At 38.6% G+C, this 13,547-nt stretch overlaps 1 protein-coding gene across 1 annotated transcript in view; it reads left to right on the forward strand.

Moving 5' to 3' along the window:
* Positions 1-13,547, forward strand: part of SCLT1 (sodium channel and clathrin linker 1) — a 191,619-nt gene that overhangs the window by 55,878 nt on the left and 122,194 nt on the right. The window lies entirely within an intron of this gene.

Consider the following 13,547-nt stretch of genomic DNA (forward strand, 5'->3'; position numbering starts at 1 on the left):
AAATCTGGCAACTTAATACTATACATATTTATTGTGGCCCAATGGTTTCATAATCATTGCACTGACTTCTCAGGAAAAACTTTTTTACTTTTTGTTCCCCTTATTCATAATACTTAAAATTCACAAGTATAGTCATAATAGGGTTTTGCTCTATGATGCAGTCATTTAGAAATATCTTTAAATTGTAATATAAATCAACATTTTATAAAAAATGTAAGTTTCTGTTTGTTAAATGAACCTTGCTATTTATTTTTTGTACCATCCTGTATTTTACCCCAAAAAATATTTTGCTTTTTTAAAAAAAGAATTTATTTTACAAAATTTTATGTACCACTTTTTATATTTTTATTTTATTGCCTTTATCAACTTTTTAATTTAATTTAAATAAATTTACTTTCTTTTCCCCTAGACATTTCTACTTGTGGGCTCTTATTTGGTCCTCCTTATTTCTTTAGATGTTACTGATTTTACAGTTTAAAATAGTAATGGCTTACTTAATTGCAAGATTTTATTCTTTTTTTCAAGATGGAAGTAAGACGTGCAGAGAAGTGAATCCGAGGCGATATTTGGGAGGATAGACGGCGGGGGGGGGGGCCCGTTGGCCACTTCTGGCAAGTGATAGAGCCGCGGAGCACAAAATCGGAACTTTTAGAAGTCGGCTCCGCTGAGGGACGTCACTCCAGTGGCTAAGCGGGAGGTGGAACCCTCGTGGGACAGTGTGGTCTCAGGACCCTCGGGATCATAGGAAGTCCGGGGGTGGCTGAGTGCGGCAGAACTCCCAGGTATCGGAGCGGGGAAGCCGGCAGCAGAGACGGAGCCAAGGCACAGGCTCTCAGCTCGGGGTTGCCATAAACCATGATCCGCGGCACAGTCGGGCCACTGCTCCTCTAGCAGGGACCCAACAAGCGGCAGATCTGGGGAGACTCACCTTCCTCCCCAGGGAGGAGCGGCACAGGAGCGCACCGCAGGGATCTGCTGGGTTTGGAGACTCCACACCGAGTCGGATGCCAGAGATAGAAACGCTCGGTCACAGGCTGGGTGAGCACGGAGTCGGCCGGAGACCAGGGAGACGGGAGTAATTGACTGCTTTTCTCTGGGGGCGCACTGAGGAGCCAGGCCCCAAGCTCTCGGCTCCTCCGGGGCGGAAATTGGAATGCTGCCATTTTCACTCTCGGCCTCCAAAGCTGTACCGAAAGCTTGCAGGGAACAAAAGCTCCCGAGAGCAAACCCGAGCAGATTACTTAGCCTGGACCGGGCAAGGGCGGGGCAATTCCGCCTCCGGCAAAGACATTTAGGAACCACTGCAACAGGCCCCTCCCCCAAAAGATCAGCGAGAACAGCCAGCCAAGACCAAGTTTACCGATCAATAAGAACGGCAGAACTCCAGCGCTAGGGGAATACTGCACATAGAATCCATGGCTTTTTTACCATGATTCTTTAGTCTTTCAAAGTTAATTTTTTTTTTAGCTGTCTTTTTTTTGAATTTTTCTTTTTCCCTTTTTCAACCAACATCTTATCAATCCCTTTTTTAAAAATCTTTTTTATTTTTCATTTTTAGAGTCATATTCTATACCTTCATAGTAGTTACCATTATTTTTGGCATATATATATATAAGTTGTTCTCTCTTTAAAATTTTGAAATAGTTTCTTCTAACAGATAAAAATATACCCTAAATATCTAGTATATGGTTTTGTTCTACTCTCCTGCCTGATCACATTCTCTCCCTTTTTTTTTTCTTTTTTTTAAATCCTCTTCTTTCTTTTTTCAAACAACTTCTTATCAATTCCTTTTATAAAATTTTTTATAATTTTCATCCTTACAGTAATATTCCATTCCTTCATCATATCAACCCTTGTTTTTGTACATATATAAGTTTTTCTTTCTTTAAAATTTTGGGAGGCACTTTCTTCTAACAGACCAAAATACACCCAAAATCTATTGTGTGGCACTGATCTATGCACCAGCCTGATCATATTTGATCATATTCTGGTTTTTTTTTCCTTCTGTTTTTGTTTGTTTTTATCTTTTTCTTTTTCTTTTTTTTTCTTTTTCTTTTTTCTATCTTTCCTTTTCTTTTCCCCCAGCTTCAGGTCTTTTCTGATTTGTTTAGAGTATATTTTCTGGGGACGTTGTTACCCTGTTAGCATTTTGTTCTCTCATTGATCTATTCTCCCCTGGACAAAATAACAAGACGGAAAAAATCAGCTCAACAAAAAGAAGAAGAGGTAGTACCGACTGCCAGGGACCTACTCAATACGGACATTAGTACAATGTCGGATCTAGAGTTCAGAATCATGACTTTAAAGATACTAGCTGGGCTTGAAAAAAGCATGGAAGTCATTAGAGAAACCCTTTCTGGAGAAATAAAAGAACTAAAATCTAACCAAGTTGAAATCAAAAAGGCTACTAATGAGGTGCAATCAAAAACGGGGGCCTAACAGCTAGGATAAATGAGGCAGAAGAGAGAATCAGTGATACAGAAGACCAAATGATGGAAAATAAAGCAGCTGAGAAAAAGAGAGATGAACAACTACTGGATCACGAGGGCGGAATTCGAGAGATAAGCAATACCATAAGACGAAACAACATTAGAATAATTGGGATCCCAGAAGAAGAAGAAAGAGAGAGAGGGGCAGAAGGTATAATGGAGCAAATTATAGCAGAGAACTTCCCTAATTTGGGGAAGGAAACAGGCATGAAAATCCAGGAAGCACAGAGAACCCCTCTCAAAATCAATAAAAATAGGTCAACACCCCAACATCTAATAGTAAAACTTACGTGTCTCAGAGACAAAGAGAAAATCCTGCAAGCAGCTCGGGAGAAGAGATATGTAACCTACAATGGTAGAAACATTAGATTGGCAACAGACCTATTCACAGAGACCTGGCAGGCCAGAAAGGACTGGCAGGATATATTCAGAGCACTAAATGAGAAAAATATGCAGCCAAGAATACTATATCCAGCTAGGCTGTCATTGAAAATAGAAGGAGAGAAAAAGCTTCCAGGACAAACAAAATCTAAAGGAATTTGCAAACACGAAACCAGCCCTACAAGAAATCTTGAAAGGGGTCCTCTAAGCAAAGAGAGAGCCTAAAAGCAACATAGACCAGAAAGGAACACAGACAATATACAGTAACAGTCACCTTACAAGCAACACAATGGCACTAAATTCCTGTCTTTCAGTAGGTACCCTGAATGTAAATGGGCTAAAAGCCCCAATCAAAGGACACAGGCTATCAGATTGGATAAAAAAAAACAAGATCCATTGATATGCTGTCTGCAAGAGACTCATTTCAGACCCACAGAACCCCCAGATTGAAAGTGAGGGGGTGGAAAACCATTTACCATGCTAATGGACACCAGAAGAAAGCTGGGGTGGCAATCCCTATATCAGACAAATTAGATTTTAAACCAAAGACTATAATAAGAGATGAGGAAGGACACTATATTCTACTTAAAGGGTCTATCCAACAAGAAGATCTAACAATTGTAAATGTCTATGCCCCTAACATGGGAGCAGCCAATTATATAAGGCAATTAATAACAAAAGCATAGAAACACATTGACATATATAATAATAGTGGGGGACTTTAACACCCCCCTCACTGAAATGGACAGATCAACAAAGGAAGATCAACAAGGAAATAAAGACTTTAAATGACACACTGGACCAAATGGACTTCACAGACATATTCAGAACATTCCATCCCAAAGCAACGGAATACACATTCTTCTCTAGTGCCCATGGAACATTCTCCAGAATCGATCACATCCTAGGTCATAAATCAAGTCTCAAACAGTACCAAAAGATTGGGATCATTCCCTGCCTATTTTCAGACCACAATGCTTTGAAACTAGAACTCAATCACAAGAGGAAAGTCAGAAAGAACTCAAATACATGGAGCCTAAAGAGCATCCTACTAAAGAATGAATGGGTCAACCAGGAAATTAAAGAAGAATTAAAAAAATTCATGGAAACAAATGAAAATGAACATACAACTGTTCAAAATCTATGGGATGCAGCAAAGGCAGTCCTAAGAGGAAAGTATATAGCAATACAAGTCTTCCGCAAGAAACAAGAATGGTCTCGGGTACACAACCTAACCCTACACCTAAAGGAGCTGGAGAAAGAACAGCAAATAAAGCCTAAACCCAGCAGGAGAAGAGAAATCATAAAGATCAGAGCAGAAATCAATGAAATAGAAACCAAAAGAACAGTAGAACAGATCAACGAAACTAGGAGCTGGTTCTTTGAAAGAATTAACAAGATTGATAAACCCCTGGCCAGACTTATCAAAAAGAAAAGAGAAGGGACCCAAATAAATAAAATCATGAATGAAAGAGGAGAGATCACAACCAACACCAAAGAAATACAAACAATTATAAGAACATATTATGAGCAACTCTATGCCAGCAAATTAGATAACCTGGAAGAAATGGATGCATTCCTAGAGTTGTATGAACTACCAAAACTGAACTAGGAAGAAATAGAAAACCTGAACAGACCTATAACCACTAAGGAAATTGAAGCAGTCATCAAAAATCTCCCAACAAACAAGAGCCCAGGGCCAGATGGCTTCCCAGGGGAATTCTACCAAACATTTCAAGAAGAATTAATACCTATTCTTCTGAAACTGTTCCAAAAAATAGAAATGGAAGGAAAACTTCCAAACTCGTTTTATGAGGCCACCATTACCTTGATCCCAAAACCAAAGACCCCATCAAAAAGGAGAATTACAGACCAATATCCTTGATGAACATGGATGCAAAAATGCTCACCAAAATACTAGCCAATAGGATCCAACAGTACATTAAAAGGGTTATTCACCACGACCAAGTGGGATTTATCCCTGGGCTGCAAGGTTGGTTCAACATCCGCAAATCAATCAATGTGATACAATACATTAACAAAAGAAAGAACAAGAATCATATGATCCTCTCAAAAGATACAGAAAAAGCATTTGACAAAGTACAGCATCCTTTCTTGATCAAAACTCTTCAGAGTATAAGAATAGAGGGTACATACCTCAATATCATAAAAGCCATCTATGAAAAACCCACAGCGAATATCATTCTGAATGGGGAAAAACTGAGAACTTTCCCCCTAAGGTCAGGAACGCGGCAGGGATGTCCACTATCACAACTGTTATTCGACATAGTATTGGAAGTCCTAGCCACAGCAATCAGACAACAAAAAGAAATCAAAGGCATCCAGATCAGCAAAGAAGTCAAACTCTCACTCTCTGCAGATATGATACTTTATGTGGAAAACCCAAAAGACTCCACCCCAAAACTGCTAGAACTCATACAGGAATTCAGTCAAGTGGCAGGATATAAAATCAATGCACAGAAGTCAGTGGCATTCCTATACACCAACAACATGACAGAAGAAAGAGAAATTAAGGAGTCGATCCCATTTACAATTGCACCCAAAACCATAAGATACCTAGAAATAAATCTAACCAAAGAGGCAAAGGATCTGTACTCAGAACACTATAAAATACTCATGAAAGAAATTGAGGAAGACACAAAGAAATGGAAAAACATTTCATGCTCATGAATTGGAAGAACAAATATTGTGAAGGTATCAATGCTACCTAGAGCAATTTATACATTTACTGCAATTCCCATCAAAATACCATCCACTTTTTCAAAGAAATGGAACAAATAATCCTAAAATTTGTATGGAATCAGAAAAGACTCCGAATATCCAGAGGAATGTTGAAAAAGAAAAGCAAAGCTGGTGGCATCAGAATTCCGGACTTCAAGCTCTATTACAAAGCTGTCATCATCAAGACAGTATGGTACTGGCACAAAAACAGACACATAGATCAGTGGAACAGAATAGAGAGCCCAGAAATGGACCCTCAACTCTATGGTCAACTCATCTTTGACAAAGCAGGAAAGAATGTCCAATGGAAAAACAGTCTCTTCCACAAATGGTGTTGGGAAAATTGGACATCCACATGCAGAAGAATGAAACTGGACCATTTCCTTACACCACACACAAAAACAGACTCCAAATGGTTGAAAGACCTCAATGTGAGACAGGAGTCTATCCAAATCCTAAAGGAGAACACAGGCAGCAACCTCTTTGACCTCAGCCACAGCAACTTCTTCCTAGAAACATCGCCAAAGGCAAGGGAAGCAAGGGCAAAAATGAACTATTAGGACTTCATCAAGATAAAAAGCTTTTTCACAGCAAAAGAAACAGTCAAGAAGACCAAAAGACCACCAACAGAATGGGAGAAGGTATTTGCAAATGACTTATCAGATAAAGGGCTAGTATCCAAAATCTATAAAGAACTCATCAAACTCAACACCCAAAGAACAAAGAATCCAATTAAGAAATGGGCAGAAGACATGAACAGAGATTTTTCCAAAGAAGACATCCAAATGGCCAACAGACACATGAAAAAGTGCTCAATATCGCTCGGCATCAGGGAAATCCAAATCAAAACCTCACTGAGATACCACCTCACACCAGTCAGAATGGCTAAAATTAACAAGTCAGGAAACGACAGATGTTGGCAAGGATGAGGAGAAAGGGGAACCCTCCTACACTGTTGGTGGGACTGCAAGCTGGTGCAACCACTCTGGAAAACAGTATGGAGGTTCCTCAAAAAGTTGAAAATAGAGCTACCCTGTGACCCAGCAATTGCACTACTGTGTATTTACCCCAAAGATACAAAAGTAGGGATCCAAGGGGTACGTGCACCCCAATGTTTCTAGCAGCAATGTCCACAATAGCCAAACTGTGGAAAGAGCCATGATGTGCATCAACAGATGAATGGATAGAGAAGAAGTGGTATATATATACAATGGAATATTATGCAGCCATCAAAAGGAATGAGATCTTGCCATTTGCAACGACATGGATGGAACTGGAGGGTGTTATGCTGAGTGAAATAAGTGAATCAGAGAAAGACATGCATCATAAGACCTCACTGATATGAGGAATTCTTAATCTCAGGAAACAAACTAAGGGTTGCTGGAGTGGGGGGGGTGGTGGGAGGGATGGGGTGACCGGGTGATAGACATTGGGGAGGGTATGTGCTATGGTGAGCGCTGTGAATTTTGCAAGACTGTTGAATCACAGATCTGTACCTCTGAAACAAATAATGCAATATATGTTAAGAAAAAAAAAAGAAGGGGCGCCTGGGTGGCTCAGTTGGTTAAGCGACTGCCTTCGGCTCAGGTCATGATCCTGGAGTCCCGGGATCGAGTCCCGCATCAGGCTCCCTGCTTGGCAGGGAGTCTGCTTCTCCCTCTGACCCTCCTCCCTTCTCATGCTCTCTGTCTCTCATTCTCTCTCTCTCAAATAAATAAATAAAATCTTAAAAAAAAAAAAGAAGATAGCAGGAGGGGAAGAATGAAGGGGGGGAATTCGGAGGTCAGACGAACCATGAGAGACGATGGACTCTGAAAAACAAACTGAGGGTTCTAGAGGGGAGGGGGGTGGGAGGATGGGTTAGCCTGGTGATGGGTATTAAAGAGGGCACGTTCTGCATGGAGCACTGGGTGTTATGCACAAACAATGAATCATGGAACACTATATCAAAAACTAATGATGTACTGTATGGTGATTAACATAACAATAAAAAATAAAAATCCCTGTTTGGCAATTGGCAGTTTCTGCACCAGGACAACAAGGAAAGTCTTAACTTCTTCACTTGGTCATGTAGGGTTCCTAAAGATAGTAAGAGAGCAAATCCCAATGTACAAATACTTTTCAAGCCTCTCTTGAGTCATATTTGTTAATTACTCATGGCAAAGCACCTCATCAGGTCAACCCAAATTCCAAGGATAGGGAAATAGATACCCCTCTTGATGGGAAGATTTTCAACATCATGTCACAAAGATGTGGATGTACAGTGGGAAGAATTTGGGGCCATTTTTTATACTCTCTCTCACTAGTATACAGAGTATACTGGAACAGAGTAAACAAGGAGAGCAGTAAGAGGTAAAGTCAGAAATGTTATGGAGAGTGGAAGACAAGGTCATATGGGGCCTTATAGGCTATTGTGAGGACAGTGTTTTTTTGTTCGTTTTTTAGGAATGGTTTTTAATAGGAGATTGATATGATCTGACTTATATTTTAACTGATGGATCTTTCTGACTGCCATATTGAAAATAGACTCTAATGAGGCAAAAACAGAAGCAAGGAGACCAGTGAGGAAGCTATTATAGTAATCCAAGCAAAAAATCATGTTGAGTAGGACTGTGGTGATAACGGTGGGAGATGGTTAAGATGGGGTCAGGTTCTGGATATGTTTTTAATTTTTTATATGGTAGGTTCAAGAGGATTTACTGATAGATTGGATGGAGGTAACAGAGAGATTGAGTCATCAAGGGTGACTTGATGTTTTTTTTTTTCCACAAGCAACTGAAGAATGAACTGAGAAGTCTATGTATAGGTGGCCAGATTTGGTGGGGGAGGAGGCAGTTTGTGCCATATTGAGCTTGCAGTAACTACTGGAAATCCTAATGCTGATAACCATTAGCAAACAGTTCAATAGATATCTGGACTCAAGATATGACATGTTTGATGATCAACATAAGAATAGTGTTTAGGGGCACCTGGGTGGCTCAGTCGTTAAGCGTCTGTCTTCGGCTCAGGTCATGATCCCAGGGTCCTGGGATCGAGCCCCGCATCGGGCTCCCTGCTCGGCGGGAAGCCTGCTTCTCCCTCTCCCACTCCTTTTGCCTGTGTTCCCTCTTTCGCTGTGTCTCTCTCTGTCAAATAAGTAAAATCTTAAAAATAAAAAAAAAGAATAGTGTTTAAAGCCATGAGACTGGAATAGATAAGTACGTTGACTCATGAACAACACAGGTTTGAACTTCATGGGTCCATCTATATGCAGATTTTTATCAATAAATACATACAGTATTATAAATGTATTTTCTCTTCCTTAGGATTTTCTTAACATTTTTTTTCTCTAACTTACTTTATTATAAGAATACAGTATATAATATGTATAATTTTAAAAATATGGGTTAATCAACTATAAATGTTATCAGTGAGGTTTCTAGTCAATAGCACACTATTAGTAGTTAAGTTTTGGTGGTGTCAAAAGTTGTATGCGGATTTTTTACTACATGGGGTGGGGGGTCCTCCTAACCCCCATGTTGTTCAATGGTCAACTTTTCTTGGATGCGAAGATTAAATTCCCTAATGAGAATAAGTGTTCCCAGATCTTTAAAATTAATCTCAGTGTAATTTGTGTTAAAACTCCTGTAGTTTGTGTGTATGTATGTGTCTGAGAGAGAGAAACTTGGTAATCTAATCCTAGTATCATTAAATAGGAAAGTGCCATTTACCAAGACCATTCTTTAGAAGAATGAAATGCAATGTTATTTGCAAGAGCATGAGTTTGACAAAATAGAACAGAAAAAAGAGTAAATAGAAATTTAGTATATGACAGAGGTGGCATTATAAATCAATAGGGAAATAATCATATGAGGAATGGTTGCTATCCATGAAAAAAATCTGTAAAGTTTTGCTTTTCATATTTAAGTATTTATATGGTTTTATGGATTAAGTATCTAAATATAAAAAGCAAAACTGTATAGATTTTTTTTAAAAATATCGAACAATCTGTCTTGAACATTTTGCTAGGAAAGTGTTTCTTAATCAGAATTTAAATGCAGGCCAAAAAGGAAAAGATTGATATATTTGAATATGTTAAAATGTAAAAGTTCTATTTCAGAAATCAGTATGTCAAACGAAAAGGCAACCCATAGTCTGTGAGAAGACATTTGTAGTACATACAATTTGACAGTGCATTAGTGTTGAGGATACATTAACTAAGCATCAATAATAATAAGTAGAAGTCCATAGAAAATTGGGCAAAGGATATGAACATTTCAAAAGTCATAACAATCAAGAAAATGCAAGTTAAGGGCGCCTGGGTGGCTCAGTTGGTTAAGCAACTGCCTTTGGCTCAGGTCATGATCCTGGAGTCCCGGGATCGAGTCCTGCATCGGGCTCCCTGCTCAGCAGGGAGTCTGCTTCTCCCTGTCCCGCTCCCCCCTCTTGTGCTCTCTCCCTCTCTCAAATAAATAAATAAAATCTTTTAAAAAATTTTAAAAAATTTAAAAAAAAAAAGAAAAAAGAAAGAAAATGCAAGTTAAAATAATGTGAAACTATTTCTAAATACTAGTACTGAAATAATGTGGTAATTATGATACCAATTATTAGTATCAGAAATATGTGGAGTGTAATAACAAGTTACAAAAGGAAATTACAATACAGATACAGTTGATATACATTTTAAATATTTTAAACAGTGTATATTGGTTATGGATATATACTTTTTTAGTTATATACATACTGGTATACAGTAAAATAAAAAATATATATATTCTATGTGTGTATATATATTATAAAAGAATAAAATTTAAAAATTACTAGAACTGATACCCTAACTTCAAGTTAGTGATTGTCTGTATTTGTAGAAGTAGGGCATTGGAGACGGCCTAAGTGTCTATCACTGAGGAAATGGATAGGTAAATGTGGTGTTTGCATCCTGTGATATACTGTGCATCATTTAGAAACATGTATTTACATGTAAAGGTGTAGTTACAGCAACATAGATCTAAAAAACAAGGTTTATATTAAAGTAAAAAGAGATATGGATCTATAACATAAAAACACATGCATGCAGGGGCGGCTGGGTGGCTCAGTCGGTTAAGTGTCTGCCTTTGGCTCAGGTCAGGATGCCAGGGTTCTGGGATCGAGCCCCAAATTGGGCTCCCCGCTCAGCAGGGAGCCTGCTTTTCCCTGTCCCTCTGCCGCTCCCCCTGCTTGTGCTCTTTCTCTCTATAACAAATAAATAAATAAAATCTTTAAAAAAAAACACACACATACATGCAAATAACAATATATATTTTACCAGTATATGTGTATGTCCAAGAATATATCACATTTTAATGTGAACCTACAAAATGAAGGGGAATGAGAGAGGGATTGGGAATGAACAGGAAAATAAAAGAAACAAACGAGCAGTCTTTCACAGCTAATAGTGATAACGGGCCATGGAAAGAGTAGTGTGATTACTCTGCACTTAAGGTTCAGAAGGAGTGGAAGATAAAAGAATATGACTTATGGTGTATGTAGGATAAATCAGGGTATGGAGATTCTGGAAGGAAGATGAGTAAGGAAATTGACTCATAAAGACCTACAGTCATATGATAATAGAAATAGAAAAATTAAAATGCATATAAAAGATTCCGTGTAGGAAAAATGGGCAGAACTTGGTGATATCGGGCTAAAGGACAGTGGAAGAATTTCAGAATTTTATTGCTAAACATATCTTAATGATCATCTTAGTTTAACTTCCCAATTTTATAGAAGAAACCAATCTGAACCAAAGGCTCAGAAATTATCTTGTCCAGGGTTGCACAACAAATTCATGGAATTAGAACTCATATCTTGTAACTGCTAATCTGGTGAGTTTCTAAACCTGGCTTTCTAATAGTATTCACAGCAGTAAGAAAGTCGAGAATGAGAATTAATTATTAAAGGATCATGAGTGGTTACATGGACTTTTGACATCTGCATGGAAGTTTCATTTGGTTTTTGGACATTTGGACCTAAAAATTTTAAATTAATGTTAGAGATCAGTAAAGCTAGTTGTGGTTTTCTAAAGCCTAAAAGGTTTTAAGTATTTTATTGTCCGTGAGCAATTTTGCCACAATATTTACTGACAGTATTCCATAGCTTAACATTAAGCAGTTCATGGTTGTATACATAAAACTAAGCTTGCTTTTCCTGCCACAGATTTGAAGAAACATAAGGATAAGCAGATGCTTCTTTTAGAGAAGAGGGTGTTGCTTTCAAGCTTGACAGATTCTAAATGATGGGGCATATTGACATTACCAGAATTTAGGTTTTGAGATGCCCCTATAACTATGCCAAGAATAACTAAATTGAAAACTCTTTAAATACTAGATTTGTTTAAGTTTGTACTTACACTGAAAACAATTAGTTTCATTTGCTGTCTGGTTTTATAGTGCAAAAAGAAAATTAGAATCATGGGAACTTAGGAAAGCTTTTATAATTTTCCTTTTCAGGAGTTTCTGTTGATGCTCTGTCATAGCAGATAAAACTCTTCAGCCTGGTTTCTTATTTTTTTTTTTTATTCTTATGTTAATCCCCATACATTACATCATTAGTTTTACATGTAGTGTTCCATGATTCATTGTTTGTGCATAACACCCAGTGCTCCATGCAGAATGTGCCCTCCTCAATACCCACCACCAGGCTAACCCATCCTCCCACCCCCTTCCCTCTAGAACCCTCAGTTTGTTTTTCAGAGTCCATCGTCTCTCATGGTTTGTCTACCCCTCCGATTTCCCCCGCTTCATTCTTCCCCTCCCACTACCTTCTTCTTTTTTTTTTTTCTTAACATATATTGCATTATTTGTTTCAGAGGTACAGATCTGAGAGTCAACAGTCTTGCACAATTCACAGTGCTCACCATAGCACATACCCTCCCCAATGTCTATCACCCAGCCACCCCATCCTTCCCACCCCCCACCACTCCAGCAACCCTCAGTTTGTTTCCTGAGATTAAGAATTCCTCATGTCAGTGAGATCATATGATACATGTCTTTCTCTGTTTGACTTATTTCGCTCAACATAATACCCTCCAGTTCCATCCACATCGTTGCAAATGGCAAGATCTCATTCCTTTTGATGGCTGCATAATATTCCATTGTATATATATACCACATCTTCTTTATCCATTCATCTGTCGATGGACATCTTGGCTCTTTCCACAGTTTGGCTATTGTGGACATTGCCGCTATAAACATCGGGGTGCACGTACCCTTTCGGATCCCTACTTTTGTATCTTTGGGGTAAATACTCAGTAGTGCAATTGCTGGATCATATGGTAGCTCTATTTTCAACTTTTTGAGGAACCTCCATACTGTTTTCCAGAGTGTTCAGCCTGGTTTCTAAGAACCATCATTCACCTGCCCCCCTCAACCTTCCAGTTATGTACAAACTGCTCAAAATAGTCATTTTACTGTTTTTCATGGAAAAACTTTTGGTTTCTTCCTTTTGCCTTTGATCATTATTCTGTTTCTCAGAAAACTTATAACTTTCAGAATCTGGTTAAAATCTGCCTTCTCCAAGAAGACTTCTCTCAATTCATTACACCAGATTTTTACCCTTTTCTTTTGGATATACTCAGATGAGATTTTATGCTATTTCTCTTTCAGTGCTTTTTTGTCATATATATTTGTTTATAATGTATATTTAGCTGACTTGTAGAAACGATTATTTTTCAAGTGCTCAGATTGTACATCTGCCTTATAAATTTTTTTTTTATTTTAGAGAGCGAGCGAGTGAGCATGAGCTGGGGGAGGAGCAGAGGTAGGAGCAAGAGGGAGGTGGAAGGAATCTCAAGAAGACTCTGCACTGAGGGCAGAGCCCACTATGGGGCTCTAACTCACAATCCTGAGATCATCACCTGAGCCAAAAATCAAAAGTTGGAGGCTCAACCAACTGAGCCACTCAGGTGCCCCTGCCTTGTAA

This window comes from Neomonachus schauinslandi, chromosome 2 (assembly GCF_002201575.2).
Source record: "Neomonachus schauinslandi chromosome 2, ASM220157v2, whole genome shotgun sequence".
NCBI lineage: Eukaryota > Metazoa > Chordata > Mammalia > Carnivora > Phocidae > Neomonachus > Neomonachus schauinslandi.